The sequence below is a fragment of the Podarcis liolepis genome (assembly GCF_965112155.1).
Source record: "Podarcis liolepis genome assembly, chromosome: 2".
NCBI classification, from domain to species: Eukaryota; Metazoa; Chordata; class Lepidosauria; order Squamata; family Lacertidae; genus Podarcis; species Podarcis liolepis.
In genome coordinates this window covers 45,487,357-45,494,116 of record NC_139555.1, presented here as the reverse complement: position 1 = coordinate 45,494,116, position 6,760 = coordinate 45,487,357, and the positions used below count along the sequence as shown (strand labels likewise).

General features: G+C 40.6%; 1 long non-coding RNA gene across 1 annotated transcript in view; it reads right to left on the bottom strand.

The window, feature by feature from the left end:
- Positions 1-5,358: 5,358 nt before the first annotated feature.
- Positions 5,359-6,760, bottom strand: part of LOC310697072 — a 32,606-nt gene continuing 31,204 nt past the window's right edge. The window contains exon 3 of the long non-coding RNA XR_014520916.1: positions 5,359-5,407. This is a non-coding gene — a long non-coding RNA (uncharacterized lncRNA). The remainder of the gene's footprint in view (positions 5,408-6,760) is intronic.

Genomic DNA, 6,760 nt, shown 5'->3' with positions numbered 1-6,760 from the left:
TGGCCATGCCTGGTGTAGACCAAAGGCAGTCAAGGGGGTGGCCTCCAGTTATTGCTGTACTACAGGTGACTGGGGCTGATGGAAGTTGTAGTCCAAAATCATATAGAGGCAACCATATTGACTGCCATGAATTGTAGCCAACAAAGCATTCCACGAATGTTCTGTCAGCTCAGGGATCACTGCTTGTGCAACAGAACATTCTTCCCCCTCTCTTCCTCCTGCTTGTCCCCTAAATCTGTTCTTGGTGTTCCCACAATCCTCTGGGGCAAACTAGGAGACAACATGTGACACACTGGTGCATGAGAAGAAGTTCTGTTGCACATGCAGAAATCCTTGTGCTCTTGAAACAGTATTTGCATACCCTCCAACATTTCTCTAGTGAAAATAGGGGTGTCCTATTCCAGTATGATTTATTATTACTATTATTTGTAAGAGAATTATAAGAGTTGCAAGGGACCCTAAGGGTCATCTGGTCCAACCCCATAGCTCTGGAGTTATCCCATAACTCTGGGTTTAATATTATTTATTAATTGTGCTATGGAAACTGGAAATTTTTGATAAGCAATGTCAGGGCCATTTGTTTAATCCCAAAGGACTGAATGCTCAAAAGTTGCTACATTGCTCATTAAAGATGATTAAAAAAGTGAAACAGAACTCCACCACTTTCTCTGGAAAATTGTTTATAATATAATCTCTATTAGGAGACAAAAAGTTAACACAATTTCAGAACCCAGGCTTCCTTTTTAGAAAACTCATTTATTCAAAGCTAGGCTTTTAATTAGTGCTCCAGATACAATCCTTAGTTGCTAGATTAATTGCAGAAAGCCTGCTCATTGTTTCAAATCCCCAGAGATATTTTTAAATCTAGTGGGCAGTAAGACTGCCATCTGTTTTGTTGGCTGATGGCTGCTTCTTACTGGAATAATTAAAACTCAGAATATCCCATTTAGAGACATGGGTTTTTCTTCTGATCTGCCATTCATGCCTTCCACCAACTTCTTTGCCACCACACCTGCACCAGCTGGCTAAATAATATGAACAAACTGCCTCCCTATCTGGTTCAAAGAGCAGTAGCAATGAATGGCATGGAAATTACAGCTGTGCATCTTTGAGTTAGAGAATTGCTTTGGAAAGGATGTTCTTTAAATTGAGAGCCTTTAAATAACACTAGTCTTCAATTTCCTTGTGTTGCTGTAAATATACACTAGCCAGAATTTGCTGCCCTACTTCATTTCTTAGGTTCTCTGGACTCACTGAAGATAACTAAATACTATCCTCTGGGTGTGTATGCGTGCATGTGTGTGTGTGTGTGTAGATATATACAATTTTATATTTGGAACTGAGCTGAACAGTCTCTATTAAGCAACTTTGCCGAGAAAAGAAAGGCTAATTGAAGATTAGCCAGCCACCTCTTTCTTTCTTTTTCAAAATATCTCTCTTCACTGCTTTAAAAATGTACATAAATATGAGGCTGCTCCTCATATTCATGCACTGTTGCCAAAAATCACAGTTACATATTTAGAAAAACCAGCAATTCTTTCAGATAAATTTGCATGTTGTATATCATTTTGGAGGTAGATGTGTTGGATTTATGTATTACGATTTGCCAATACTCTTTTAAGAACATTTGGATTTGATATGCTTTGATGGTTCACTTTCACAACTCAGGGGATGTGCAGGGGCTAGAGTGAGGGGAGACCAGAAACTGTAAGTCTCATTGCACAATAGCAGTTTCATCGTGCAAGTAGGCAGCTAAGTGGCAGCCAGTGCAACTCATTCAACATTGTGCACTGATGATATCCTGCCCCAGTAAGCAGCTGAGCCTCCACATTTTGCACTAGCTGCAGCTTCTGAGTTAATCTCAAGGGTAGCCCCACACAGAGTGCACTGCAGGAATCCAGTTTAGAGGTTACCAGTGCATGAATGATAGCAGTCAGAAAATCCCGGTAAAGAAATGGCTACAGCTGTCTTACCAGCTGATTCTGGTAAAAAGTACTCACAGCCAATGAGGTCACCTGGGCCTTTGGTAATAGATGGATCCAGGAGCACTGCTGGACTACAAACCTGTACCTTCAGTGGGAATATAGCCCAATCCAAAGTAGACAATTGATTAGTTAGCTGGACCTGGGAACTGCTCATCCACAGTGTCTCCATCTTGCTAGGTTTCAGAGTCAGTGTATTAACACTCATCCGTCCCATCACCAAGTCTAGGCACAATATTGTTTATGTAAAATTATATTAAACTATATCATTTACAGATATTAAAATATCCCCCATTTCTAAATGAACTATGTTGGTAACCAGAACCAGGAAGTGAATACCAGTAATTTTTTTGTGCATTGGGAACACCACAGGTGAAAAGTAACTTGGGAAGATAATCCAGATACGTCAAACAGCAGGCACAGGGTAAGTACATACACCAACATCACTTCATTGCTCAAAATGAAAGCTGCTCTCAACAGCAAAAAACTGACAGGTCGCCATTGTACATGTAGTTTGCTCCTTATATACATTCTTGTACATAGACAAACAACATGCTGGTTTAACACCCAAGCAGAAAGCTTGTTTATGAGAAGTTATGACAAAATTTTGTTCTATCAGTGGTCTTTTTATACTATTTTCTACAGTTAAAAGATAATAGTTAGCTATTCAACCAAGAATATATTACCCCTCTCTTTTTTTACATGTTGCCTTTTCAAAGCTATTTGTGTGATATTAATGTTTTCTAAGGTATCCCCTGTGAACAACAGATTCCACATTAAGCAGAATGATTCTATATGAGCAAATGCAAACTGTATATCCTTTTTGCCTAAAATGCTTTTACTGAGGTAGACCTTGAGGATGTAGCTTTGAGGCATCTGATCAAGACCTGCATTTTAAAATGAGCTTAAAAAATATATATTTGTAAATGTTTTGTATCTCTCATGCCAGGCAGAAACCAGCTGGGCGCTTTGGCAGATGTTTATCTTCCTAAACAGGGCCCCACTGATCTATAAGCAGTGCCTCAGGGTTGTAAAAGGAAATTACAGGCTGGGAGCAAAAGGTCACACTGACCATACAAATTACAGAATACAATCAAGCTGCAAAAACCCAAATTAAGAGTTGGTAAATAGTAAGTTTTATTGTTTAACAGAAGACTCAAGCCATATTTTCATAAGGTTAAAAAGGGCAAGAGCTAATAGAAACAGCAGCTGGCTAGGAAAGGGAGTTGTAAACTGAAGAGGCTTCTCTTTGAAAAGGCCTTTCCCTCTAAAAATCTATCTATGTTATGTATGAAATATATTGGCTTAAATGTAATTATGCAAAGGATTTAGAAAGTAAGAAATGTTAGATTCTTATTTCATTGATGGTGTGTGAGAAGGTGAACCCAAGATCTCTGTTTAAGATAAAAATTAAAAACCATGCACCATCTGTTTTAGCCATCTGTTTTGCAGTGAATAGGGCAATAGGGCAAAGATGACCTGATAATTAAGGTGCCTGGTCGAGGCAAATGTAAGATATATGGCTACTTGTCTGCCATTTATGGATAGAAGGAAATATAGCTCTTTGTCTCCCATAAAAGGTAATAGGAAATGGGTATATCTTTTATGATTGGTTCTAGCAAACAGCCAATAGGAATTTCAACCAGGCTGATTGGACAGAGGCAGCCAAAGGAGGAGCAAGGGGGCTGGGCTGAGGAAATATAAGCGCTGGCCATCAGGGCTGGAGTGGGCAGAGCTTTGGTAACCATATACCACTGTGTCTCTCATTTATTTGTCTGACAAATAAATTATTATTTTAATTTCTCTATTGCTGCATTGAATATTTCATTCCAGCTAAGCGTTAACCACAAGCAGGGTGCTACAGCTTAGCAAACTGTGGGTGGTTGAAAGGATGGCGGAGAGTTTTTGAATAACACAGTATTTTGTTCTGAACTGGATGTTCTTTTTAGAAATCAGATACCAAATGCGTAAAGCCATTGGGCTTAAAAGGGGAGCACACTGTCTCTTTGCCTGAGCATTACCAGGGCTGGCCCAGGAGATTTTGCTACCTGAGGCAGATGAGAGCCTTCCCCCTGCCAATTCCATGTACAGAAGCTGGCTAATCTGGCAGATGAAGCAGTTTTTATATATATTTTTTATAGGGGAAGAAAACTTTTGATAAATTGTGATACAGATTTCAGTACAGTGGTACCTCGGGTTACATATGCTTCAGGTTACAAACGCTTCAGGTTACAGACTCTGCTAACCCAGATATAGTGCTTCAGGTTAAGAACTTTGCTTCAGGATGAGACCAGAAATCGTGCTCCAGCGGCACAGCGATAGCAGGAGGCCCCATTAGCTAAAGTGGTGCTTCAGGTTAAGAACTGTTTCAGGTTAAGAACAGACCTCCAGAACGAATTAAGTACTTAACCTGAGGTACCACTGTACACCACCAGTTTTCCCTGTCAACTACTCATTTTGTGTCATTTCTTCTGGATTAGAACTGTGGGTGACCTAAGGCTATCAGGAAATCACAAACTGAACAGAAGGCCATTATACATGTCCACAAGGCCAGTCCAATTGGGTCCTGTGACATCATCTTCAAAAGCAAATAAAGCCAATTGTGGGTGGTGGGGATGGTCTCTGAATCAATCAAATGGGGCACAGAAGGAATCAAGACACACCATGAAGGACAAAGAATATTTTCAGTAAAATGGAAGGATCAAAACAATTTGTTTCAGTACGCCGAAGTGCTCATCCATCACTTAGGTGCCCATCCATGAGGTGGGGGAGAAAGTCAGAGGAGCTTCCTGGATATTTCCTTTGTGGTGTCAAATTGACATTTTGTAACTATTTCCCCAGACTGTATTGATCCAAGGAATTGAGTGACTCTCTCCTCAGAGCACCATAAATAAACTTATTATTGCTTTTCAAAAATGCCGTATTCAAACCAATACTATTGGTACTTCCATTCAGTTCCAGTATTTGAAATTCTCTTTTTTCACTATCAGTACCATGGATAATGTTTCACACAGCCTGTTCCAGGCTAATGCATCAACATTTCTTTCTTTCTTTCTTTTTCTTTTTCTTTAAAAAAAACACCCCTATTTGTACAAAATGAAATTTCCCAAGTGGACCCAAATACACTTCTTGGTTGTTTGAAACTGTATACCTAGTGTGCTCTCAAGTCAATGTTTTATGCATAGCCAGGAAAGTGCTGATAAAGCATTCCTTTGTATAAACAGGAAAACAGCTCAGGCAAGATGTATTTTCATGCCTCATTAAAAATGTATCTTAATACAAATGGCAGGCACATTTTAAGAAAACTGAGGGAACGTTTAGCTTTATTTTATGTTTTTCTACTATGAAAGAGAATTGAGGATGTACATCTTCCATGTTTCCTTCAGGTCTGTGTGCTTCCTTTCCTCTTTCCACATTCCTCGTCCCTATAAATAATAATAATAATATATTTTTATTTATATCCCACCCTTCCCAGTTCAGAAAACCGGGCTCAGGGTACCTAACAACAAATTTAAAACACTTAATTGTGATACAACAAAAAACAGCATAAAACACAGTATAAAAGCATGAATAACAATGAATTCAAAGTTCAAAAATCAATCTGGGGGGGAAATCCGTCCAATAAACATTAGATGGTCAGCAGGGCTAGCTGGCTAAATTAGTCCTATTTGGGCCAGAGAGGAGGCCAGGGGAGAATTAGCTGTGGGGTCCCAGAGCGAGTAATCTTCATAAAAAGGGGAGAAGGGAATAAAAGATCAGGCTAAGTTCAAATTGAAAGCCAGGCGGAATAGCTCTGTCTTACAGGCCCTGTGGAAGGAGGTTAAATCCTGCAGGGCCCTAGTCTCATAGGACAGAGCATTCCACCAGGTCGGAGCCATCACTGAGTAGGCCCTGGCCCTGGTGGAGGATAGTCTGACTTCCTTAGGGCCCGGGACCTCTAAACTATGGTTATTCACGGACCTTAAGGTCCTCTGTGGGGCATACCAAGAGAGGCAGTCCTGTAAATATGAGGACCCTAAGCCACAAAGGGCTTAGATGTCCTCTGACTTTCTCCTTAAACTCACTGCTAGAAATATCTTTGAACACACAGAAGTGTGTTGACAAGGCCTCTTAGCAATCTTCCACGGGAAATTATCTGTGCCTCTGATTTTTAATAAATATTTGCCAAATACTTGCTGTGGGTCATTCCTAAGATAACAGTCCTATGCACAGTGTTATATAGGAAGCAGTGTTTCCAAAGTCATGCAGGGCGTAGTCCATTAAGGATTTAAAAATGCACGAAGAGCATCTCGAATGAGATCCAAAATGCAGTAGATGTGACAAATGGGTGCTGTACTTGATGAAAAACTTGAACTCTGATTAGGTTTTCTGCCAGAACCTTAAATGCTCAGATTAGTGCAGTACATAAGCAAAGAAAGGGTCAAATGTTCAGCAAGTGGCTAAGCGGGTTATGACATGGATCTGATAAGTGACACGACTCCTAGGTTTCTGTGGTGTTTGTTTGCATTGGGCAAACTCCTCCAGATGGGTGGGGCTTGAGCTGTGTTTTGCACCAGTGTTGGTGTCTCTTTGTCCTAGGCGATGGAGAAGGTGGCAGCTCGGATCCAGCCAGAGTGTATCATGTCTCCTGTGTGGGCAGAGGCTCATCTGTAGGAACTGATGGAAGGACAGGTGTTGACAATGCAGGAGGCAGTGCTGAGGCTAGAGACATGATTGGTATGGGGTGACTTGGAGCTGGGATGGCAGGTGGGACTGGCAAGGGACAAAGGGATGGCAAG